Source organism: Ursus arctos, unplaced genomic scaffold (genome assembly GCF_023065955.2).
Source record: "Ursus arctos isolate Adak ecotype North America unplaced genomic scaffold, UrsArc2.0 scaffold_30, whole genome shotgun sequence".
NCBI lineage: Eukaryota > Metazoa > Chordata > Mammalia > Carnivora > Ursidae > Ursus > Ursus arctos.
Genome location: NW_026622986.1, coordinates 7181017 through 7208785, shown reverse-complemented (window position 1 = coordinate 7208785; position 27769 = coordinate 7181017). Strand labels below are relative to the sequence as shown.

The 27769-nt window shown below is 39.5% G+C and overlaps 1 protein-coding gene across 7 annotated transcripts in view; it reads right to left on the bottom strand.

The window, feature by feature from the left end:
- ARHGAP12 (Rho GTPase activating protein 12) overlaps positions 1 to 13580 on the bottom strand; it is a 112465-nt gene extending 98885 nt beyond the window's left edge. For 4 of the 7 annotated variants that reach the window (XM_048219358.2, XM_057304604.1, XM_048219360.2 and 1 more), the window contains exon 1: positions 13396 to 13553. The gene's annotated coding sequence lies outside the window, so the exon portion shown is untranslated. Of the gene's footprint in view, positions 1 to 13395 lie in introns of all 7 variants that reach the window. The other 3 variants (XM_048219359.2, XM_026483480.4, XM_057304605.1) reach the window with 3 other exon arrangements.
- Positions 13581 to 27769: the final 14189 nt, after the last annotated feature.

Here is a 27769-nt window from a genome sequence, read left to right as displayed (position 1 = left end):
TTTACCTACACAAAAGTTTTTCGCTACAACGTTTCAAAACTCCACACTGAAGTACTTACCCTCAGGTGATTTTTTTTTTCTTTTTCTTTCCAGGAAATAAAAAAATACCTTAAGCAATATCTCTGAGCTCAGATGTACTATAACTAGTCCGATATTTATCCACAGGAATGGAGAAAAGGAAAGTATGAAGAATAACAAGAAAACTGTACGCTAGTAGCAGAGAGGCTGGGCAGCGGGGAGCCACAATAGGTTAAAAGCCAGTCCGAGTTCAGCCCCTTTCACTGCCAGGCTTTATGACTACACCTTGCCCAGTGACTACAAAGACAGGTATGAAGGAAGAGTTAGGGAGAAAGATAAGTTAATTCACTATGTGCAACATGAGACATGCAATCTAAAGCTTTAAAGAAAATGAGACTGGAAGGGCAAGGAAAATGGAGTAGTCAAAAACTTCCATACAGGAAAGGTAGTTGGATATCAAGGCAAGCAACATGAACAAGAGTAGACAGAATGGGATAAGAATAGGAGAACTGGAGCTGAGATTGTTTTCTAGTTATAATATTGGGGTGGTGAGATGGGGAATGAAACTGGGAAGCCCTTAAGAGAGACTTAAAATTATAAACTTCTAGAAAGTCATATAGCAGGAATTATATATCACAACCCAAGGTCTGGGAAAAGTTACATAAAATTTTTTTTAAAAGCCTTATAAGCTATGAATTCAAAGAAAATAATTGTGGGTAGCTCTAAAAACCTCAGATCTACGTGAAAATTATCTGCAAATGTGTAAGTTATGTTGCCCAACTTTACTTAAAAACATAAACTCTATTTTAAAAATCTACCTTTTTAAATTTTTCATTCACTTGCTTCTTTCTCTATTTTCCAAACTTGTGGATTCTTCTCTTTTGACTAGGTTAACACTGTTTATCCTGCTATCTTATCCTCCCAAGTACTTTGGTTAGAATCGTAAGTCATCCAACTATAACGCTTTGAATGCAACTCTCCTCCAGTTGAAATACATTCTGTACTCTTCACCACACTCCTTTGTCCATATTCATCACAAGTACACTTACAACCAATTACCCAACCACCAATATACATAAAGTTTTTGCATATCTACTGCCCAGTACCAACCACTGCTTTACTTGGCAGTTTCAAAAATACCCACGTAGGCTCGCCATGCCTCTTACCAATCTTCTTCTTCCTCATGTTTCAACAAGAACAGATATACACACAGATACACACACACACAACTGCTTACATCTTTTACTTCTCTTCCCCCCACGTCAGATTCAGAACTTCCTACGAGGCTATTTTAAAATCTAATCGCCTCCTCCATTGTCTGCCATTTTTTCTCATTTTCTTTCCTACCACAAATTACACAGCTCAGCACATGTTATCTTCCTCCCCCAGGACATCTGTTTTAATCAAGTACATCTCTCAGCATGGTATCTTTACTAGGTATATCAAAAAAGTAAACAAGTAAACACAATCTTAAGAGATATATAGTAAATGCATCTGTAATGAGTAGTCTACAATTTTTTTTGTAATGAGTCTACACATTAAGCCTAATACATATATGTACAACCAATTTAGCAATTCTAGTGCCATGAGCAACAAAATATTAATACAGCCTCACACATATAAATATTAACCAACTAAAAAATACAATTTAAGCAATTATTCTTGACATGAAGTTCTCCAAGAAGTTTTAAAAGTACTTGTTTAAAATGAAGAATCCCTAAACACACCTCGACTAAACAAATCAATTAAACTTAATGAGCACAACAAATAGTTAAGAACAATTCCAGTATTAAGTTTCAGAATAAGAAATTACACCAAATAATTTTGTAAACTGTATACTTGTACAACAAGAAAGCACAGACCACTAGTGAGCACTTAGTTTTTCATAATGCATTATCCCTATTTTCTAAGAATAAAAAAGTGTAGAATATAAGACATTTCTTTAGGTCTAAAGAAGAGAAGGAAAATACAGTTGATTATTATCAGCTATTCTAGCCATAAAGAAATAGCAAAAGTGGGGACAGCAGAGGGATACAGGAAGTAACTGGGTAACTGGAAAACAGGAGAGAACACAGTCAAACATAAACTAGTAAAGGAAATTCAAAACCAAGATTTAAATCTGAAACAAAAATGAGGAAACAACAAAAGAAGCATTTGGGGAAGCAAGCATATTTTACTAAAAACATTTGTATGGGGTATTTTAGGGCAATTTGTGCCATGAAGTCTTAGTCAGAAATAAAGGTGGACATAATGACTTTTTCTTGGATTGTTACAAGAATGGAGAAAATACTCCAATTTAAAAGAGAAGAAATATGACCTTGGGTTTGACAATGAGTTTTTAGATATACCACCAAATACACAATCGATGTCGATGAAAAAAATAGGACTTTATTAAAATTAAAAATTTCTGCTTTGTGGAAGACACTGCTAAGAAAATGAAAACATCAACCACACACGAGAGAACAGTTTCAAAGCACATATCTGATTAAGAACTTGTACACCAAATATACAAAGAACTCTTAAAAGTCAACAAAAAAGAACCCAATATTTTAAATGGAAAAAGGATCTGAGAAGATATCATGAAAGAAAACAATCAGATGGCAAAGAAGCACAGGAAAAGTGCTCAACATTATGTCATTAGGGAATTACAAATTAAAACAAGACACCACAGCACACACCTATTATAATGGCTACAATCCAAAAAACTGACGACACGAAGTGCAAGTGAGGATACAGAGCAATACAACATTCATTGCCGGTAGGAATGCAGAATGGTTCAGCCACTCTGAATACAGTTCAGCAATCTCTTACAAAGCTAAACATGGTCTTGCCATCCGACCTAGCGATCACACGATAGTCTAAAAATATGACAAATATATGGAACAACCTCTGGAGGAGGATGCTGACCTAACTTACCTTGGAAATAAGTGAGGTCTGTAAGAATATAGGCAAAGGAACTGCACATAAGTACTGTATTCTAAGCTGATAAAAACACTTCCCATGGGGGTATAAGTCAAAAATTCTGATACTGTCATATATGTATACTAGAATTAAATAATTAAATGGAATGTGAATGATGGGAGCCAGTTTTCTCAATAACTGAGTGGGAATTTATAACCCTGCGGAAAAGATTAGAATGATCCATGGATTAGATCCGGAGACATCACTATGAACTCATTTTTAGCTTCCTAGAGTTAAAATTACATAAAGGTGACTTCATAAAGAAATATTACAGATATACATCTATATATTGCTTAGTAGACACATGCATATTTCCTTGTTGTCAGTAAAAATGACAGCCTACCAGCAAAAAGTATACGTAGCACCCAGGTAAGTTTTCTAATACTAATCTGCAAATAAAGGAACCAAAGCTCTTTGGAGAAATGGCTGATCCAAGGACTGGGGCAGAAAATACACAATATGAGTCCAGAGCATCTTATAGTGCCATATTGACCCTTCGCCCTCTAGATTTTAAGGACTAGATTTAAATCCAAATTAAAAGTGATACCATACATATTTTATATTCATATTAAAATATCTTACATTACACTGACACATGTTTGAATAATTTAAGTAAACTCATGTTTCTTTAGTTACTTTTACACCTTGCATTTATGGAGAATCAGTGCCTGTTTCTCTCATCAAAACACAAATTACAATTATTTAAGAGGTAATAGGATTTTCTATTATCAGTGGTTGTTACATTTTCAAAACCATTCTAAAATAATCTCTTATATGGAGATTTACATGGAGAGTAAATACAGATCCAGCTGATATATGACAGCAGAAAGTGAGGAGCCTACAGTACTAAAAATTTCGCACACTCAGTACTTTAGTAAAGCACCCTGATCAAGCCCTTTCAGACCAAAAAGGATTAAAGATTCAACTGGAATTTAATCCCTTCAGATTCATTTGCACACACTGAGAGTTTTAACGTGATGGTGTAGGATACCAGGAAGATAGCCTGGTAAGGTAGGAAAAAAACAAAAAACAAAAACCAAACAAACAAAAAACAGAACCAAAAAAAAAAAAAAAAAAAAAAACTCGGAACTAGTAAAAAGTCTAAGAAACAAGAACTTTTTCTTGAGCCAGGAAGTTAACTTCCTTTTCCTTCAGATTCTCCTATTTCATAAGCTACCTATACTGATAGTGGCTCCATGTTAACCTTTAAAACCACCCTTCTTTGATAATTCTGCTTCTATGTTTGTCAGCTTTTTTTTTTTACTCTCTTCTAAATGCACTCCAATCAATGGACCCTCAACACCTGAGTCCCATTTTTTTATTCCTTACTAAGAACTTTCTAATCATTTTTAATTAAGCAAACAAACAAACAAATGAAAAGGGGTGCCTGGGTGGCTCAGTCAGTTAAGCATCCGCCTTGGCTCCAGTCATGATCTCAGAATCCTGGAATAGAGGCCCACATGGGGCTCTCTGCTCAGCAGGGAACCTGCGTCTCCCTCTGCCTGCTGCTCCCCCTGCTTGTGGGCGCACTCTCTCTCTTTACCAAATAAATAAATAGAGTCTTTAGGGAAAAAAAAAAGAACGAAATTAACTTTTTTTTTTTTAACAGTTCACATAAATTTGATCTTGCCTCTGTGGCATCTCACCTGCCTGCCTTACAGTAACAACTCTTTGATTTTCCTTTGGGGAAGCACCTATGCTCATGTTCTCAGTCCATACCATTATCATGTTGTCATATATTAATCAGAAAATCATAACCTTGGTCTTTATAAAGTTTCATAGGATTTCTAATCCTCTAATAATTTACTCTAGATGAAAAACTTTATTCATTCTCTGCATAACCCATTCAGATAAACCTCCAGAACTATACACATTACCCTCCTAAAGAAAATCTTTGAAATGACTATTTACATTCAACTACTTTCAAATGTTTACCAAATCCTGTACTTTAAAAAATGATATAATCTACAAAACAAAGGCAAATACAAGTGTAGTGATATTAACAACCGGCCATTGCAAAGTTCTAGTCAGACATCAGTAACTTTAAAAAAAAAAAAAAGGGTGGGGGACTATTCTTTTCAATGCTTAAATGATGCCAACCTACTCCAAATTAACATTGTGGCCACTACAGGCAAAGGACTTGAATAGATATTTTTCCCAAAGATGATACACAAATGGCCAATAAGCACAGGGAAAGATGTTCAACATCACTATCATTAGGGAAATGCAAATCGAAACTACAATGATACCACTTCACACCAATCAGGGTGGCTATTGTAAAGAACAAACAAAAGCAACAACAACCAAAAAAACCCCAAAATAAGTGCTGGTGAGGATGTGGAGAAATTGCCATTCTTGTGCATTGCTGGTAGGAATGCAAAATGGTTCAGCCACTGGGGTAAACAGTACAGTGGTTTTTCAAAACACCCAGCAATTCCACTTCTGGACACACATCCAAAAGAATGGAAAGCAGGGACTTGAAAAGATATATGTGCATCCATGTTAATAGCAGCACTAATCACAACAGCCAAAAGGTGGAAGCAAACCAAATGTCCATAAATAGATAAATGCCTAAACAAAATGTGGTATATACATACAAAACTATTCTGTATATATTACCACAATAGTCATTGCAGACTACAATTTAAATCACCTTATACCTGTCTACCCAAAAAACACAAAAGTCACTAAAATCCTGATAGCTTTTACAGATCCTCTTTCAAAGTAAATTTTAAAAGGCAAACATTCAAACTTTGAGAAAACTGAGAAGTAGTACTTACGTAGCATACAAATGATGAACTACTACTACTACCAATCCATCAGCACTTTCTGTCCTCTACTGGAAAAGAAAACACACTATGATTCTTAATTTTTATTCAAATTAAAATTCTTTTAGAAAACACTGAATATCCAATAATGCAAATTAAATCAAAACAAGTTATCACATACCTACCACAATAAAGTTATTTTTACAAAACAAAGACAACTCAAAGTGCTGATACCAACAACTGGAACACTTATACAGAGCTAATGGAAATGCTAACAACAGGACAGCCAGTTCAGTAGTCTCCTATCAACATACATTTTCTGCAGACTATATTCTGGGCCATGAGACAAATCTCAATAAATTTAAAAGGACTGAAATCATACCAAGGCATATTCTCTAACAACTGAATTAAGTTATAAAGTAATGAAACACAGCTTAAAAACCCACAAATTTGTTGGAATCTGAACAACACACTTCTAAATAACTCAGAAGTAAAAGAAATCAAACAGGAAATCTGAACTGAAATGAAAATGAAAACATGACATCTCAGAATTTATGGGATGCAGCTAAAGTAGTGCTCAGAGAAAATTCATAGCAGTAAATGCCCATATTAGAAAAGAAGAAAGGTCTCAAATCAATGATGTACACTTCCACTCTAAGAAACTAGATGAAGAGCAAATTAAACCCCAAGTAAGCAGAAGAAAGGACATGCTAAAGAGCAGAAGTCAATAAACAGAAAAATGTTAGATGAAATCAGAAGCTGGTTTTTAAAGAAGATCTGTAATACTGATAACCTTCTAGTCAAACTGATCCAGAATAAAAGGGGAAAAAAAACACAAATTACCAATATCAGGAATGAGACAGGGGACATAACTACAGATCTAAAGACATCAAAAGGAAGATAAGACAATATTATCAACAACTTTAAGCCAGTAAATCCAACAACTTAGATGAACCAGGCAAATTTCCTGAAAGACAAGTTACCAGAACTTCAGAAGAAATGGATAACCTAAATAGCCCTATAGTTACTAAATAAATTGATCTGTCTTTAAAAATCTTTTAAAATCTTCCCACAGTGCACCTGGGTGGCTCAGTTGGTTAGGCATCTGCCTTTGGCTCAGGTCATGATCCCTGGATCCTGGAATCAAGTGCTGCACGGAGTTGGACTCCCTGCTCCCTCTCCCTCTGCTCCTCCCCCTGCTGTGTGCTCTCGCACACGCACTCTCTCATGTTGTAATAAACAAAATCTTTTAAAATAAATAAATAAATAAATAAATAACTTCCCACAAAGTCCTGGCCCAGATGGCTTCACTAGAGAATTTACCAAAAATATAAGGACGATAATACCAATTCTATACAAAGCTTTTGAAGAAACAGAGGAAAAACATTCCAACTCATTCTATCAGGTCAGCATTATCCAAAACCAGACAAAGATATTATAACAAAAACTAAAGACCAACATCCCTCATTGAATATAGATGCAAACTTATCTTCAACAAAGGACTCACATTTAAATATATAAAGAACTGTACAAGTCTATACAACCCAATAAAAAATGGGCAAAAGATATAAACACTTATCCAAATATCTATAGATGGTAAATAAGCCCATGAGAAGATGCCCAACATCTTCAGTTATTAGGGAAATGCAAATTAAAGCCACAAAGAAATAATAGTACACATCCACTAGAATGACTAATATTTAAGACTGACCATACACCAGTGTTTTTCTAGAATGTGGAACAATTAAAACTCTCACACACTGCTGGTGGACATGTAAAATGGTAAAACCACTTCGGAAAAAGTTTGGCAGGTTCTTAAAATTTTAAATATACATCTACCACAGGACCCAGGGAATCTACCCCTAGGTATTTTACCCAAGAGAAACGAAAGCATGTATCCACACAAAGACCTGTAGGTGAATGTTCACAGCAGCTTTATTTCTAACAGCCCCAAACTGGAAACAATCCAAATGGCCATCAAGAGGTGAATGGATAAACTAATTGTGGAATATCCACACAGCGGGATATCACTCAGCAACAAAAAGGAATTAACTACTAATACACACAACAAACGGGACAAATTTCACACTAATTTTGCTGAGTGGGGAAATTCAGACAAGAAAGTGCACACTGTATGGTTCCATCCATATACAATTCTAGAAAATGCAAACAAATCTATAGCGCCAGAAAGCAAATCAATATTGACCAGAAAACAAGGTAATGAATTACCCTTGGGCTCAAAGAAATTTGGGGGGAGGGGTGTGTGTGTGTATCTCAAAGGTCATCAAATTACACTTTTAAAATATATGCAGATTATACAGCAATTATACCTCAACAATACTGTTTTTTAAAAAACACTAATAATGTAAATTCAAAGCACCAACTGTTCCTCTCCACACACACACTAGAATGGCTTTAAATATATAAAAAGGATATTTCATATGGTACGGACACCAGCAACTAGAATTCTCATTCACTGCTGGTGGGAATGCAGAATGGTAAAGCCACTTTGGAAAACACTTTGGCAGTTTCTTATAAAGTTATTAAGCATGCATTTACATATGATCGAGCCATCACTTTTCAATACCTCTAGGTATTTACCTAAGAAAAATGAAAGCATAGTCCACGCAAAGGCTTTATAATGAACATTCATAACAGCTTTAGTCATAAGTGCCAGAAACCGGAAATAACTCAAAGGCCTATCAACTAATGAATGCCTAAACTAACTGTACCTCCATCTGTAAAACAGGAAAGAATACAAACCTTAAGAGATCCTAGGAAAGGGTTGGAGGGGGAGCAGAGGGAAATGGGCAAAATGGGTGAAGGAGACTGGGAGATAAAAGCTTCCAGTTACGGACTGAATAGGTCATGGGAACAAAAGGCGCAGCATAAGGAATATAGTCAATGATACTACAATAGTGTTGTATGGTGACAGATGGTAGCTATACTTGGGCTGAGCACAGCAAAAGGAATAGAAAATGTTGAAATGCTATGTTGTACACCTGAAACTAATGTAACACTGTGTCAATTATACTAAAAAAATTGTTTTTAAGAGAGATCCTTGTGAGAAGGGATAGAGAAAATGTGAAAAAGTACTTAGTAAACTATAAAGCATGACACAAAGCTTCACGTTAATCACTGCTTACTAAAAGAAGTAAAGTGGTGAAAGAAGGTACGCACTAATCATACCGTGTGAGCCTTCTATATCCGGCTTGTTTCACTTAGAACACCACTTTTGAGATTCATCCATGTGGCTGTATGAATCTGTAGTTCACTTCTATTGTTGTGTTACTGTATATTAGTGTACACATACAACTCAATAAAACTGATTTTTTGAACAAACCAGTAATATATAGCAAAATATTGGTAATTTTCAGCAAACTTTTAAAAATACCACTCTAACTGCAAAATATATTCTAAATTCTTCTGTGGCAAAAAAGCACAGAACTCAGGATTAGACGCCTGAAATTTAAATCTAGGATTTGCCATTTTTTGGTGCTCAGACTCTGAGCACCTTAACTTACCTGTAAAACAAACAATACAAATCTCAAAGGATTCTTGTGAGAATGGAAAAGAGAAAAGTGCTCTGTAAACTATAAGGCATGATACAGAGTATCCACACTGATCACTGCTTTCTCAAAAAAGCAAAAGTTGTGGGGGTGCCAGGTGGCGAAGTCATTTAGCGTCCAACTCTTGGTTTCAGCTCGGGTCATGATTTCAGGATTGTGAGATGGAGCCCCGCGATGGGCTCCACACACAGCACAGAGTAGGCTTCAGACTCTCCCCCTCTGCCCCTCCCCACTGCACACATGCTTGTGCTTGCTCGCTCTCCCTCTCCCTCTCCGATAAATAAATCTTTAAAAAAAAAAAAAAAAGAGCTGTGAGTAGAAAAATACTGACAAATTAACTGATGGCTTATAAAATTAGTCCCACCTCGAAGGCACCTGCCTCTGCCTCTTCCTAGCCATGTGATCTAAGACAAGTCACTTAACCTCTCTGAGCCCCGTTTTCTTTCATTTGCGAAATGGAGCTTATTAACAGTAGATACTACATATTGAGAGAATCAAATGAGTAAATATGTGTAAAGCACTTGATATAATACTTTACAGATTTTAGCTCTTCTTACAAAATACTATTATTTTTACCCCACCAAACCTAAACCTAGCCTCCATCCTACCCGTTCAAGGTGCGATAGTGTAGGCCCTATCAGTGATCTAGATCAAGGCTTCTCGAACTCTTAGTGAGCAGTGGAATCACCCAGAGCGCTTCTCTAAAAAAACTTCAGATGAGTTCTAGATTTACACATTTATTGCAAAGATAGCACAGAGAATTCCCATATACCCTATATACAGTTTCTCCTACCATTAACATCTTATGTTAGCATAGTACATTTGTCATAGTCAGTGAACCAATACTGACACATAATAACATCCATGCTCTATTCGGACTTCCTTAGTTTTCCCCTAATGGACTTCTGTTCAAGGATCCCATCCAGAATACCACATATACATTTTGTAGTCATATCCTGTAGTTTTTTAAAACACAAGTTACTGAAACCCAGACATTCCTAACGAAAGCAGTATAAGGTGGAGCCCAAAAATTTACATTCCTAGCAAGTTCCCAAAGGACACTGATGGGGCCAATCTAAAAATACACGGTGAATAGCACTGGTCTAGATTCTAGACTCCAGAAGTGATGTTCAATACAGTAGCCACTAGCCAAACGTGGCTGCTGAGCATTTTAAGTGTGGCTAATCTAAACTGAGATGCCCTGTGTATGTAAAATATACTGAAGAATTGAAGACTTAGTCTGAATAATAGAATCCTGTTGATAACATCATGAGATGATAAAAAAATGTATTGCACTTGGGTTTTTTCCCCCTTTTACTTTTTATCATGTGAGTACTAAAAAAAGCTTTAAAATTACACAGGTGACGGGCACCTGGCTGACTCAGTCGGAGGAGCATGCAACTCTTGATCTCTGGGTCGAGTTCGAGACCCACGCTGGGTGTAGAGATTACTTAAATAAAAATAAAAATAAGGTTACACAGGTGACTGGCATTATTTTTCTATTGGACTGCAGTAGTTTGTAGTCTGGGCAGGAGAGCAGCAAGGGTATCACCTGGGGGCTTGTTAGAAGTCCAGGTGATTCCAATGCACATTAAAGTTTGAGAAGCACTAATTATCAACAGGGGAGGGATACTTAGACACGTCAGCATTTGGCAGTTTGGTTCAAATAAAAAGCTAATCAACTGCAAACGGAAACTGCAAGATATTTGTTAAGTCAATAAAAGTAAGAGGGAAATGGCTGAATCACAGCAAGGCCATCCACAACTGAGGATGTGGCATAATCAGACCACTTAACAGTTGAAGAAAAGAAAAACCACAGAGATAGTGGCCCAATGGACTCCTCAAAAGAGGATGATCTGAAAAGCATGATTTGAAATACAATAATGCTATGTGATACTATCATACTTTTTTATGTCTGATTCATTCCACAAAACAGTGCATATTTGGAATTAAAACTAAAAATGTTAAATATGAGATAAAATAAAAGTTTAATTTCACTTTTCTTTCCCACTACTAGAAAACGGTATTGTCCATTTTGGGCAGATTCACCTTAAGTTACCTTTTCTTAGTACCAATTTTCTCAGGTAAGCAAAATACTGGTAGTGCCACATAAGGATTTTACACATCACTATATTCACTGTTTTATTTCAGTCCATTTAAAATTTTTATTACCCTATTATTCTCAGGAATGTCAACTGCACAACTTTGAGTACATACATTTGTAAAGTCCATGGTCTATCCACCTATTTTTAAAAAGCACCAAACAGAAAGTTTGTAATTAATGAAATGAAAACCAAATGATTAACTACAAATCATAAGCTGTTTTTCTACAGCATTTATGGCACATGTTTTCACTTGTGCCTCACAAATGGTATAGTAAGTTAAAAACAAAAACAAAAACCTAAAGATACATATTGACTATATATGGATAACTAATCTTTACAAATGGCATATTAAGAATCAATGAGTTAGCAACCTTTTCCACCTTTTCTGGCTATAAAGTACGAAGAGAAACCTATCAACAAATACTGGGCATACACATACACACATATAATCGGTTCCATTACACTTTATTTTTTCCCCCAAGAAACACCTCCAAAGCAGAAAGCTACATGCAACCATGGGTCACACATATTCATCCAGGTTGTCTGGCTCCTCAGGATGCATCGCTCAAGGTTAAGTCTTCAGATCCTGCTTTTAGGCACTATGCTGGGCTCCCAAATTTCTATTCTGAAACGTTTTCAAGTCATTTCAAAACAGAGGAAAAGAGAAAATTACTAGCACCACCAGCCGGAATGTCTACTCAGACAAGAAAACGTACAGAAACGTGGCCCATTCTGTAACACACCTTCCTATAGATCAGGTAAGGAACACTGGATATGGACAAATAAATAACAGCTCTAGGCCACCGTCTCCAAAGTTCTCAGTTGCGAAACAGGCGTGGCTAGGGGCTTGATACTAACAACCTTCCACTCTAACCCTGAGTCTTCCGAGGTCTCACCTTCGGAAGTGTGGCTGAATCTGAACCAGAAGTGAGTGACTCCTCACTTGATGAGCCTTCCTCCACATTTCCTTCCCTTAGGAATATGTGCATAAATATTCGATAAAAGCTGCTCTCGTGTATCGTAATTAACCATAAAGCAATTCGAGTGTTAGCTGCCTTCACCCATCATAAACACTTTACTTGGAATGACATCAGAACTTTCCTAAAGGAATGCTTTCAAACATTTTGCTTTAACCTTTGCAAATGCATTTAAAAACTGCTGCGGCAGCCAGAAGGAAAACATCACAAGCCTCTAAACTGAAGGCCGTGCGTTTTTCTGTAAGGATGACCCTGCAGACATTTCTTCTCGGAGGGTCTGCAGTAACTTAAGATACAACACGTAAAGGACAGCCATTCTTGGAAGACAATCAACTACGCTGAAAGGGGAGGAGGGCAGCACGCTTGTAAAGGCTAGTTTTTTTTTTAATTCAAGGACTTTGATGAGATTGCTCCCAGAAGAGCGAGAGTAGCCAAGTGTCCATTCAACAGGGGCGGGGCACCTCTAAAGACTGCAGAGACGAAAGTACCAGTTTAAGGTCAGCAGTCCTCGAGAGTAGGCCCCAGGTGGGCTCCCCGGATGGGCGGAGGTTTGCACACCCGACAGCAGTTAGAGAGCGGGCACACGCAGCTGCAGAAGGCGAGGAAAGAGGGCGACACCAGCCTGCCTTTTACACACACACACACACCGACGCCCTCCTTCCTAGGGGCGGGGCGGGCGGGCGCTGCCCTCACACAGGAAGTCAGGGAACCCGGGGGGCAGAGGAGCCACAACTTCGAGCCATTTAAACCCTCTCGCCCACGTCGGCCAGTGGGCTGGCAACGTCTCCCCTTCCCCCCGCGTCCACCCTGCGCCCTGACCCCTCCCGCGACGCCCCCGGCCGCACCTCGCGCTCACCTCGGCGCCGGCGCGCCTCCCGCACACACCTCCCCCTAACTCCGCCGCCCTCGGCGGGCACAGCCCCGGCCGCGGACGCCTTTGTGCAGCACCTCACCAACCTGCCCTCGGTCCACGGGGACCCGCGTCCCGCCACCTTACCGAGAGCACGACGGCCTCGCAGGAGGCAGCTCCCTCTTGTACTAGCACGGGGTCTGCAGGACGCCGACGCGAGCCTGAAGGGCGCTCACACGGCGGCGGCCGCGGCCGGCGCGTCCCCGCAGGCTGGTCTCCGAGGGAGGGTAAGTTCCAGGGCACGTCGGAGCGCGCCGGCGCGGGGGCGGGGCGGGGCTGGCGGCTCACGTGACGGCAGGGGGCGGGGCAGGGCTCACGTGAGGACCCGGGAGGCGCGGGGTGAATCCGCGGAGGTGGATCCGCGAGAAGGGCGGGGAGGCGGAGGGACTGGATAAGGGATTCGGGTGGCGAGGTTGCTGCCCGGCAAGTGGGCGTAAGCACTTTGTAAACACGAAGTGGGAAACGTTGAGAGAAAACGCTCGGGAGAAGACGAGGGAAGGGCGAACGGGAAACGGACCGAGCAGTAGGGTGGCAGGAACGGAGCCAGGAAAAGAGGGACGGTGGGCCCTGCCCGCTCCCTTTCTAGGCCCACTGGCCTGCTGGGAGCTGCTGCCAGACGTAGGTCAGTCGTTCACGGCCCTGGAAATCCCGCGGGGAGACTCGGAAAAAGTGCCACACGCCACTTCAAGGGGACGAAATGGAGCTCTGGAGACACTGAGTCCATTTACGAGGGCCATGCGGAGCTGTCCGCCGGGGCCACCAGGGCAGATTGCTTCACCAGCTGTGCACACTCGGCTGACGAAGGCCCTGGGGACCCAGGAGCGGCCGCTCCATGGTCAGGCAGCTCCAAAGCAGCATAACCACTCATTAAGCTGTCCACGGGGCCTGCTGTGTGTAAGCCCCAGGGCCACAGTGTCATTGGCCAAAGTCATCACAGTTTGCAGCGTTTGCAGTTCGGCAGCACAGAATCCAGAAGTCAGAGGCATGAAAGGTTTTTCATGTGGGGGTGATCCTATGGCAGCAGTTGTGCTGGACTGGGGATCTGGAAAAGACACCTAGCTTCTGCCTTTGTCATTTCTCGACCTCAGTTGTCAATGGAGTGTGTTGACTGAACGAAAAGCCGCCTCCTTTCTCTAGCCCTAAATTCAATGACTGTGAGGAAAACTAAGTATTAGGGCATAAGACACCAGTCATTCAGTAACCAATTGTTGAGTGTGTCTATTATGGTGCCGGATGAAATTGTAATGATACCAGAATTAAAAAAAAAAAAAAAAAAAAGGCCGGGTATGGTTGGGGGGCCACTCTCTGGAATGGGCCCTTTTCTGTTCTTCGCCTCATACTTAAAGATGCCATTGTGTCTGGTGTCCTTATAAGCTGAACTCCCTGTTTGTTGTTTTTTAATGGCTGCAAAGAACCCACTGGGATATTGGCAAGATTTTAAGAGCTGTAGTTTTCCACCTTCTTATTAAATTAAATTAAATCTAATGAGGGGGGTCGGCGCTAAAGTTTAAAAGATTTTCCTTTTAGAAAGTAAAAATATTAAAAAAAAAAAAAGGCTGGAGACCATACTGTCTCTGTCATTGCACTTGCTACTACCCTTTCCTTGGCACTGATGGTTTTTTCTGTCTTCCTCAGTTTCTAACATTTTCTCTTTCTATCCCCTTGTTCAGCATATGGAGTAGTGCTACTGTATGCTTCCGAGACTATCTGCCACAGGATCCCTCTTGATCTCTTTCTAGAACCAAAACAAGGAACGACGGTGAAAAGTAAAGTGTGCGGTGTCAGGAATGTGCTGATAACTTTATCTTCCCTACTCCCCAAACCTGAACTGGGCACCCTTGGTTTCCGCAAGAGATAGAACTGAACAGTTTGCATATACTTGCTGATCCGCCTGCAACTCTACTTCCTATTTCACAACATAATCTCAGATGATACCACAATGCCCACAGTATGCTGATCACTACCAACAGCAGATGGAATCAGATAAAAAGAGCTCTCACCCAAGTGTGTTGTTTGAAAAGGACCTGATGGAGAGCTATGAAATCATTTGCAACACTGCCTCTAGTTAGTTTTTAAATAACACCAATAGCATATGTCTGGCGCCTGTGCTCAGGATCTCAACAGATCATTTTCAGGATATTGACATTTAACTGTCTTCTAATGAGGTAGCATAGAGTTCCAAAATGTAGAATTCAAATGTAATCGCCACAAAGGCGGAGATTTGAGTTTGCTTTGTGTGTATGTATGTGTCTCCAAAGTGCTTAAAAGCACAATAAATTTCTGTTGAATGTATTTTTGAGTGAAAATATACTCTGCAAATTGCTGGATATGCCCTGCTTGCCAGTTCTTTAATAGGTAAACCCACTTTTCATTGTGTATTTCTAAATAAAAAGGCATTAAATTATATCTGGCATCCCTGCTTTGGCTAGGCTCTAGAGGAACAGAACTTGGCAGTACCTATCAAAATTACAAATGCATACATATTCTGAACTTACTTCTAGGGATTTATCCCGCAGATGTATTTCCACACAGGAGAAATGATAAGGTATTTCTTATAGTATTGCGAATAGCAAATGATTGGGAATAACCTAAATATCCATCTTCAGGACTACTAGTTAAATTATTATAAATCCATACACTCAAATGTGATTGTTAACAAAAAAAGATGAAGATCTTTATGCTTTAATATTACAATCTCCAAATTTGTTGTTGCTGTTGTTAAATGAGAAAGTGGTGCAGAATAATGTATGGCTTGTATATGCATTAAACTAGGACAAACTAACTGTTGAGACATAAGAAATCTGTGGATGGAAGTCATGGGAAAGACCGTCATATTCTTATCTAAAGTTTTTGATATTCGAACCATGAGAGTGCTTTATCTATTCAAAAAATTAAATAGTTTAAAATTTTTCTGGTATCTTTATTTTGTTATTAAAACATTCAGGCTTCACCTCTCAGAACATCAGGTAAACTAGTACATACATCAGATAAACTTTTTAAAAATTCAGTTTTTATTATTTATTTTTTTATTTTTTCAGTTATTTATTTTCAGTTATTTTCATTAACTTCTGATTGAACAGTAACTATTCCTTTCTGAAATAATGTAAGATCCGGGTCCTACACTTACTTTGAAGCTTGGTATACACCATGTCACATATATGTACATTTTTTAAAGTACTTTATTTTTCTTGAAGTAGAGCCTGACTTGAACAAGTTTTAATGACTTGGATCCTCTAAGTAACAAAACTAGAATTTAGTGGACCATTTGTTCATCTCCTAATTAAGGTCAAGAAAAATATATTCGGGATAAAACACTGAAGGAGGGGCGCCTGGGTGGCACAGCGGTTAAGCGTCTGCCTTCGGCTCAGGGCGTGATCCTGGCATTATGGGATCGAGCCCCACATCAGGCTCCTCTGCTATGAGCCTGCTTCTTCCTCTCCCACTCCCCCTGCTTGTGTTCCCTCTCTCGCTGGCTGTCTCTGTCGAATAAATAAATAAAATCTTTAAAAAACAAAAAAACAAAAAAAAAACACTGAAGGCATGTGTTTCTGTGGTTATCTGTTAACTCACCCACTTTGTAATGTCAACTGCCTCCTGCTTTCCATCGGTCACCCAGATGCCCTGGAGATTATTTTGCCTATGTTTCAGCATTTTATTTTATTTATTTCTAGGCTTAAATTCCAGAAATTTCAAAGGGAATTATAATCATAGACTACAGTAGAATTCAAATTTACATAACACCACTTTCTTAAGGCTTTTAAGGGCTTTGTAAATATTTTCTTGTGAAATCTGTTTTCACAACATAAACTTACATGATCAGTGTTTTTACACCCTTGTTAAAGACAAAGGCAAGCATAAATAATTAGGACCAAAGGGCGAATTGCCACCCGGAAATTTTTCCAAAATTGTATAGGCAGGGCTGCCTGACACCAGAAAATTAGTAACGAGCTTTAAAATTTAAACTATGTAATCAGGGGCACTTGGGAGGCACAGTGGTTAAGCGTCTGCCTTCGGCTCAGGGCGTGATCCCGGCGTTATGGGATCGAGCCCCACATCAGGCTCCTCTGCTATGAGCCTGCTTCTTCCTCTCCCACTCCCCCTGCTTGTGTTCCCTCTCTCGCTGGCTGTCTCTATCTCTGTCGAATAAATAAATTTTAAAAAAAAATTTTTTTTAAATAAAAATAAAAATAAATAAACTATGTAATCAGCCAATCAATAATTAAAGATATATTTTAATTTCTTCTGCTTACATCCTTTAAATTAAATATGAACTCATTTAAGTTTTATATATAACTCAGATAAAGGCACTAAGAAATGACCCTAAAATTAATAAAAATCAATGATAAATAACTCATTATTTAAGTCTATGAACACGCATGAAAAACCTTCGGTATTTGTCACAAGCAAGCAGTAGTACAATGTTTCAACCTGAAACACAGCCAAGATAGAAATAATATTTCTTGATTGAAAAATGAAGATACTTCCCTAACTTTGGGAACAAGGCAAAGACGTGTGCTTTCACCACTCCCAGTCAACATTGTACTGGTGGTTCCACCAAGTGTCTGGCAATAAGTAAATTTGTAGACAAAACTCTACGTACATTTATATAATTTAGTACAGTAGATAAAACATGCAAACAAATCACATTACTAAAATCCATATGATTGGGCAGGAGGATTAAATAAGATAAAAGTACTTACTCCAAACCTGGCATTTGGTAGATGGTCAGCAAATTGTAAATTTGAAGTTCTACGGAGTTTTTCAACTCTTTGTGAAAGAGTAATTTGTTATAAAGTTGTGGAAGACAGACCTTTACAGGTTTACACAGGCAAGGGATGAAAATAGACTTCGTTCTGGGGCACCTGGGTGGCTCAGTCAGTTAAGCACTGACTCTTGGTTTCAGCTCAGGTCGTCATCTCATGGGTCATGATCTCATGGGTTCTGAGATCGAGCCCCACATCAGGCTCCATGCTCAGCATTGAGTCCACTTGGGATTCTTTCCCTCTCCCTCCCCCTCTGCCCTTCCCCCTACTAGCACTCTCCCTCTCCTCCCCTCTCTCCCTCAAAAAAATAAATAAACAAACAAATAAATAACATCTTTAAAAAAAAAAGACAACGTACTTCTTTCTTAGTCAGGGTTCCTCCAGAAGCTGACCTTGAGGCAAGGATTAAAGTACAGGAAGTTTATTTGGGAGGTGATAGAGGAACCAGGAGAGTGAGGGAAGGAGATACAGAAGAGGGCAACTAGTAAAGGCTGCCTGCGGTGGGCCTGGAAGTTAACCGTACCAGGGAAATTCTGGGAGCAGAGCGAGAATAACCTCTCTTCTATTTTCAAATAAAACTGATAGCAGCCCTAAGCTCAAATACAAATTTGAGTTTATGAGATTTTCTAAAGATACGTGCAAGATGGAACCAGCCATCATAATCCTATTTTCCTAAAGATGCTGGATGATCCCTCCACCATAGAACCAGGTAGCAGGGTTCTATGCTACTTTTAGGTGAGCGTGTGAAATTTGCGTTGCTCACAGTGTATGTACTACCAGTTCACTCTTACAATTGTGTATAATATTGGTTTGAGGAGTCAGTCCTGGAGAATTTTCGGTTCCACACTTAGGAAGACACATTTGTTTTTGTGTGGCCAGAATTATGTTAAAAATATTAGAATATTCAAATGCATACTGTCATCTTTATTGCTACATAAAGTATAACCTTATCATTTTCCAGTATCAATCCAAATGTGATGCTATGACTACAAAACTCTAAGTCAGATCAACTATAATCAGGTATCTGGCCATGTAGGCTATCCAGATAGCTGAAAACCAAGGAATTTTTTAAAAGCAGCAGAATTGGTATGCGGAACGGAATTCCTGCACAAAACATACCCGATCTGAAATTCTGAGTTCAATAGGCTGGCTATTCTCCATGCTAACCACCATCCCCAGATTCATTCTCCACCCTTCTCTGTCCTGCTTTATGTCCTGGAGACCAAACCCTTGGAATTATCCAAATCAGGCTCCCTTGTCCTGTTGGTTTTGGGTTGCGAAGCACTGAGAGAAGACAGAGGTGGAAAGAGAGAAAGGTCTGGTGTTTATTCCCCCCATTCCCTGGCTTGCCGAGGTTCTGGTGATAAGTAGCTGCTCGACTCTACAAATACGGCTCCCTTTAGGCCGCTCCTCTCTCCTGGTTCCTGCTCTCCCCTGGCACGGGAACAATGACTGGTCATTCCTGTCGCATCTAAAGGTCAGGATGGTAGGAATGACTCCTGGCTGCACTAATCTCTGAGCGCCTCACCACCCTCTTGTTTGTTCCTTAAACCCTACCCACACCTCTGTGAATAGTCCCATCATTAAATTTGCTTCCACTAATTCATTCAAGTGGACCTTTTCCTGGTAGGTCCCTGCCTGACACATTGGATTGACCACGGTCCTAATCAGGAGCGGCTTAGCCTTCGATAATTTTGATAATTTTTTGTGCCACTGAAATTAAAAGGATTCCAAGGGACACCTTGGGAAAAAAAAAAATAATAATAACCAACACCCTGAGGGCAGATGAAATGAAAGGAGAAAAACACACTATCAAAAGCAGCAGCAAATGCGCAAGCCCGGTTTTGAAAACATTTAGTAAAGGCATTTCAAGAACCCTCAAGGTCATTGATCTTTTTCTGATGTTCATTGTAATGACTCAAAGTGCTCCTAGGATTTGGGCCTTCATGGTCATCCTATAAGATATTGTAAACCATCCCAAAAATTAAGATCTGTAAAAATAAGAACATCTGCTCCTGCTTCTCCGTTCTTATTGATGGTTTAATCATTGGAATGGGGGGAAGGAGGGACAGAGCCTATGCCTACCAAATACAAACCCTCCACAGGCCAGGTTCATACATGATATAGTTTACATAAAATGCTGGCACACATAAAAAACAGCCCGTTACTACAAGATGCTGGCTAATGCTTAAGATATTCAGGTTTGTTTTTGTAAATCTGAGTTTCTAGACTTTAAGAAAATTGATAAAGCTTTATTTTTATTTCACTTTGATATTCATTTCAATTTCTAAAAATACAATAGGCAGCATCATTTGTCAATCACCATTCCCTAGGAGAAATATATTTTATTTTTAAAGATTTATTTATTTGAGAGACCATGCACAAGTGTGAGTGGGGGAGGGGCAGAGGGAGAAAATCTCAAGCAGACTCTCTGCTGAGCGAGGATCCCCCCCCCACCGCCGCCATGGAGGGCTTGATCCCACCACCCTGAGATCATGACCTGAGCAGAAACCAAGCTTAACCGACTGAGCCACCCAGGTGCCCCAGAAGAAATAAATTTGAAGTAAAGAGATGAGTTGTATCTTAATATAGCAACCTATCTAGTTAAGAAAAGGATTTTACTGGGACGCCTGGGTGGCTCGGTTGGTTGGGCGTCTGCCTTCAGCTCAGGTCATGATCCCCACATCCTGGGATCCAGTCCCACATCGGGCTCCCTGCTGAGCTGAGCAGCGAGCCCGCTTCTCCTTCTGCCTGGGGCTCCTCCTGCTTGTACTCTCTCTCTCTGATGAATAAATAAATAAAATCTTTAAAGAAAAGGAAAAGGATTTTACTAATTCTTTAGATCAACTTTGCAAAGTTGTTAAAGAACTTCAATGATTAAAATTACTGAAGTTTTGGAAGGGGAAAAAATTTCAGCTTTCAGGGAACACTGTACTACATCTGTTGATATTATCATGACAGCATTTAGGTGGCTGTCATGGCAACCACAATTTCATCCTCCCTTAGTATCTTGGAACACTCAGGCACCCCGGGAAGTGAGGAGGGTGATTCAGCAGGCAGCACACTCCTGCCCTGTGAGTCAGGAAAATACCAATGCTCTCACTCAGCATAGGAAACAGAAAATGCAGTCACTACACGATCTGTGACAGTTTCCACAAGAGCAAGGTACTGGTTTCCTTAAATATTCTTGTAAAGAATCTGTGTTCATGAATTTTGAGACAGATTTTCACTTTGTTCTAATGTACAGCCTTTATTTCTCTTCCTTTTGTTTTCAGGCAATTCAAAACACAGACTTCATTTTGTTTGGGTGCGAGGGCAGTGGGAAGTGTAACAGTTCTTCTTGTTGCCTTATCAGCTTTGTTTGAAAGTGAGAGAAGAGGGGCATCTGGGTGGCACAGTGGGTTAAGTGTCCAACTCTTGGTTTCAGCTCAGGCCATGATCTCAGGGTCATGATCTCAGGGGTGTAAACTCAGGGTTGTGAGATCAAATCCGCATTGGGCTCCACGCTCACGTGGAGTCTGCTTGAGATTCTCTCTCCCTCTGCCCCTCCTGCTTGTGCACGCGCTCTCACTCTCTCTCTCTCTAAAATAAATAAATAAATCTTTAAAAAAAAGTGAGAAACGAGATTGAATTTAATGGTTAAAGTGAGATAGTTTTTGTCTTCATTTCCTGGTATGCCATCACAGAATCTCGAATTGTCAGGACTACCGAATTCCAATCCAGAATTGTGGTAAAGCGCCTATGTTTGTGTATTCTGTGGGATCTGTGAAATCAGAGTGAACTATTTAATGAATCTGAAATACCAAGTATCCATACTATGCTAAGTGGTCAAAGATTTTTTTAAAAGATTTTATTTATTTGACAGAGAGAGTGTGAGAGAGCCCAAGCAGGGGGAGCTGCAGAGGGAGAGGGAGAAACATGCTCCCCATGAGCAAGGAGCACAATGCAGGGCTCAGTCCCAGGACCCTGAGATCATGACCTGAGCCGAAGGCAGACCCTTAAGCAACTGAGCCACCCAGGCGTCCCTAAGTGGTAGAAAGATTTACTTTAACAATAAGAATAAAAGTAAGTAAATAATATGGCTACTTTGGAAAAAACATCAAAAAAGTTCTTGCTGTGTAGAACTTTCTTACTGTTTTCTCTCTGTTTGACTAACTCATGCTATTTCACGTGTGTATGTGTTTATGTGTATACACAGAATCAATGAGGAGAGATTCTTGTATATCTAAATATATATTAAATCCTACTTGGGGGAAAATATATAAAAGAAAGCAAAAGTTCTTTAATAGTTAAAGAAATTGGGGGGAAAAAAAGAGATCCTGTCTCTTGATTTGACAGTGTGTCTCCTCTCTCCATCTGGGTGTGTGGCTTCGCAAGCACAGCTATGATAACATGTTTGAATTCTTTTTTTTTTTTTTTAAGATTTTATTTATTTATTTGACAGAGAGAGAGTCAGCCAGCGAGAGAGGGAACACAAGCAGGGGGAGTGGGAGAGGAAGAAGCAGGCTCATAGCAGAGGAGCCTGATGTGGGGCTCAATCCCATAACGCCGGGATCAGGCCCTGAGCCGAAGGCAGACGCTTAACCGCTGTGCCACCCAGGCGCCCCAACATGTTTGAATTCTTGATCATTTGAAAGTATCTCCTAATATGATTCCCCTTAGCTTCACACAAATAAATCAACTTGCTGCCTGTCTTCCCCATCTTTGATAAAGAGGATTCTCTGATGTGCTGATATTCAATTTCCTTATTGCAATCCACATTAATTCCATAGAGAGTTCACACATTCACTTATCTGATTAGCTGAAAAGAGGTGCATATACTCTTGAATCACAAAGATTCCAGAGACCTCTTCCTTAGCATAACAAATTTGTTTCTTCTGATATTAATCAAACCGTTGAAACCAGATTGCAGGCTCTCTGTCAAACTGGTTCCACTTCATTTCGGTGAACTTTGTCCTCCTGTGTTTGCAGCTCTGCCCCAGCTGATAGAGGATGGTATTGCATTGCAAGTGTAAGTTTAAAAAGATGCCTCAGTTTGATTAAAACCTGCTCTTTGATGCTTATTTCTTAAACTCTTAGACATACGATATTTTATGTTTAAATAAACTCACATTCTTTTGTCAGAAAACTTTATGTACCTATTTTAGCCTATTTGAAGCTATATATATATATATATATATATATATATATATTTAGTTTTGTTTTTTTTTTTTTTTGTTTTTTTGTTTTTTTTTTTTTTTTGGTAGGCTCTACACTCAATGTGGGGCTTCAACTCACAACCCTGAGATCCAGAGTTCATGCTCTACCGACTGAGCCAGCCAGGCGCTCCTGAAATAATTATTTTTACTGTGAACAGAAATTCAGCTCTCAGAATAAAGAGGGGGCTGAAAACAGTTCCTGTTAAAGATGATCCGGAAATAAAATGGAATTCTTTACTCAGTGGTGCTTAGTTTCTACCCACTGGATGAGGGGAGGGAGGCAGTAGACAGATTTCTTGAGGGAACTCAGGACTCCCAGAGTAGCACGCTAGCTCTGACATGAGTTAGCGTCACTTTATACAAGTGTCATCTAGGATGAGACCTCTCAGAGCCTCGGTTTCTTCTTTCAAACAAGAGAGTTATCTCTGATGATTCCACAGTCCCTGATTCTCTTTATTGACCTCAGGATATTTGACAAAGGAGATCATTTTTGAGTCTTGACTCATGTTGGAAAATAACATCTACTACAATGTAATAATACTTAACGCTAGTCCGTCCAACCTCAAAGATTTTTCACTTATAATGTAATCTTTAAAATATCCGTTGAGTAAGAGGAGGAACTATGGTTACCTGCATATTTCAGATTAGAAACTGAGGGAGTTTCGAGTCCCTATCAACATCAGAGCCCTGTTTCTCTTAAGCCCCGTCATTGCCAGTAGGAGGAATGTTCTCGAGAATAGTGCAGCGTCATTTCAGAGCGGGACTCTGCATTTATGCCCCCTTCTGTACTGGCTCTACTTGTATCCATATAAGAAAAATTATACTTGAAAGTGCCAGCCTCCCAGGAAGTGGCTACAAAATAAAGGATGACACTCCAAGTTAAATTAAATTAAATTATATCTAATTAAATCATTTCAAAAGATGACCCCGGAATGGCGACATTTGTGGAACCGCCATGGCTCTACAGTGACTCATACCGACGTGTATTTCTGGTGTTATATAATACAGAACGTGACATTTGGAAAGTGGTCACAACTTAGTGGAGTGCAGTTTTCAAATGAGCCCTGGGTTAAGTAAAGGAACAGAGCTGTTTCAGCACGGCGACGTGATCTTTTCTTTCATTTGTACAGCAGAGGGAAATACATCACTGATCTTTCCTGCCCTTCCTGGTTTCCCCCTCATGTTGCTGTTCCAGTGTTGCCTCTGACAAGACTTGAAAGGGGAGGAATTCCGCAGCGTTGCATACAGAAGGCCTTTCTCTGGACCAGGCTTGCTAGTTCTCTTTGAAAATGGGGATTACAAAGACCCCAAGAGATGAACAGACAAAGGACATAAGTAAACAATTCATAAAAGAGGAAATTCAGCTGTTTAACAAACAGTAGGAATAGGTTCCATCCCACTAGTAATCAAAGATATACAAATTAAAGCAGTAGTAAGAGGCCATTTAGCAAACTGTTCGGTTGCTTGCTTTTTATGAGAATACTCGGCGATGGCCTCAGTGTGAAAGCTGCCTTTTGCACATTGTTATTAGCCGTGTAAACCGACTGAGCGCTCTTAAAAAGAAAATTGGCACTGAAAGAAATCAAATTAATGCATTAAAATATTTTATGCCTTTTGAACTCGTGATTTCACTCTTGGGAATCCATTCTAAGAAAGTCTAAATGTGGACAGAACCAACGTGTTCATCACTGTGCTATTTGTTAAACCAAAAAGGAGAAACTTAAATAAATGTCCAATAATAAGCTAATTAAAGTACGGCTCATCCCTACCAAAACATTATGAAGCAACTGAAATTATTTTATTGTTTCTAATCACGTAGGAAAATATATACGTTATCGTGCAATGTAAGAAATCAGTTCATAAAAAGCATGAAACAATCAAGAAAACAAATGTTTTCAAAAGATAAAAGGAAACTTCTTTCTAGAAAAAAATTATGGAAGAAAATACACTAAAATGTTAATAGCAGTTGTCTTCAGATTGGTAACTCTTTTCTGCATTTTAATTTTTTTTTAAGATCGTATGTATTTACTAGAGCAAGAGAGAGAGTGCGGGAGAGAGAGCCCAAGCAGGGGGAGTGGGTGAGGGAGAAGCAGGCTTCCCGCTGAGCAGAGACCCCCCCACAATGCAGGGCTCTGTGCAGCGCTCCCTGCGGGGCTCTGTGCGGGGCTCAATCCCAGGACCCTGGGATCATGACCTGAGCCAAAGGCAGACGCTTAACAACTGAGCCACCCAGGAACCCCTCGATATTTTTCTATTGATCACTTATAATGAAGACAAAAGTGTATTTTAAAAAGGATAAAAGCTTAATAATTTTTTTATTATAGCTCCCTTTATAAAAACATAGTCTAAAGGAAAAACTGAATTTCCTGGATTACATCTCTTCTCTCTGTTGTCTTTTTCTTTTCCCTTATGTACCATCTTTACATTAAATGGATAATTGATCTATTTATCAAAACAACAAGAAAAAAGTGTTCCTAGCAGTTACCTTAGAAGTTTTGTATGATTGTGCTCTAATAAGCAACTTCATTTAGATACTTTCTAGTTTCCTGTGAACTCTATTTAAAATTCTAACCTTTATCACATAAGCTAGAGCTTCTTTTTAAAATTTGGGTGACCATATTGTTATGTTTCAAAATGAAAAAAAAAAGAAAATGGTAAAAACAATGATAAAAGTTAGTATTATTTAGTCTTCAAAAAGAACAGCCTGGCTTTCATCACAGGAATATTCAGTACTTAGAAAAAAGAACCCAGGGGCACCTGGGTGGCGCAGCGGTTAAGCATCTGCCTTCGGCTCAGGGCGTGATCCCGGCGTTCTGGGATCGAGCCCCACATCAGGCTCCTCCGCTATGAGCCTGCTTCTTCCTCTCCCACTCCCCCTGCTTGTGTTCCCTCTCTCGCTGGCTGTCTCTATCTCTGTCGAATAAATAAATAAAATCTTAAAAAAAAAAAAAACCAGAACCCAGAGGAGGAGAAAATGACAGATACCGAGTGAGGGAAAAATCCTTTCCCATGTAACCTGCCAAGGTATAGAACTGTACAGGAATTTTGCACTATAGCACACTGGGGATTATTTGCATGAGATAGTATAGCATTGGGTTGGATTTGTATGATACCACCTAAAATCAAAACCAAGTAGGTATGCTCAATTAAACAGATTTTGAAAGACTGGTGAAGAAATGTCAGCAACGGGATGCCTGGGTGGCTCGGTCTGTTCAGAGTCTGCCTTCAGCTCAGGTCATGATCCCGGGGTCCTGGGATCGAGCCCTGCATTGGGCTCCCTGATCAGCAGGAAGCCTGCTTTTCCCTCTCCCTCTGCTGCTCCCCCTGCTTGTGCTCTTCTCTCTCTCTGTGTCAAATAAATAAAGAAAATCTTTAAGAAAGAAAGAAAGAAAGAAAGAAAGAAAGAAAGAAAGAAAGAAAGAAAGAAAGATTGAAATGTTAAAAAAAATGTCAGCAGGATTCCTCTTCAAGTCATGGTGGAGGGGAAGAGAAATGGCCTCCAGTTTTCAAGAGCAGTTCCTAAAGATTCCTTTCTCCCATCCTCTTCTTAAAATACTCTGAATTTGTGATTTTTTTTAATGAAGATAATTTTTAATTTATTTTTTAAAGTGAACTCTATACCCAATGTGGGGCTCAAATTCACAACCCCAAGATCAAGAGTCACGTGCCAGCCAGGCATCCCTGAATTTGTGACTTCTGTTAGGAATGCACAGTGTCTTTTTGGTGCTGAATTTTATAAACTCTACTTGAAAATCAACAACTTCTCCACTCTATTTGCTTGTCTTTTCCTATGTGATTCTGAAAACAAATTTTAAAAGTAACCATGGTACAGCTTGTTGTATCCTTAAATTTTACACTAATAAATTAAAGATGAACGACGTGATTCCTTTTATGATGGCTGTTGTTAGCTTTTAGCATGCCAGATTTAGCAACCCATTATTTATCCTCTTCTCCCGGGACTCATCATTTTTCCTGCATTACCACATTGCAAGCTCATAGCCTTTAATGCTCACGCCCTTGCGTACATTCCATTCGTCCTGCTCACCCTTTATGGATTATTGCCATCTGGTGGAAAAACAGGGTGGACTACCAGATGGTAGTTTTGAAATATCCGGAAGTAAAGTGAAGTCGTTTTCATCAGGGGAAAATATGCATTTGTTTCTCTCGTGCATATTCTGGGGTTCTAAAACAGCAAGCATTTTCCTATCCCATTTCACTTGGGGGTGTATACAATATGTTCAGCTGCTGAGTAGATGAAAGATCTGACTTTCTAGAACAATCACACAATAGTGCTTGTGAAAAAGCTGGGCTACATTTTTAACCCTAGTACTATAAAACAAAAATGAGAAAACGAAGCTAAAATGTCTCAATTGCCTTTTCCTTTGCCAGGGAGGAATGCAGTATTAGATATTTTCCACTCCTAATTTCTATAGTAGCACACTTGAGTCATTGAGCAATTTTCAAGTATATTAGTTCTTAAATGAGATTTATTCATATTCA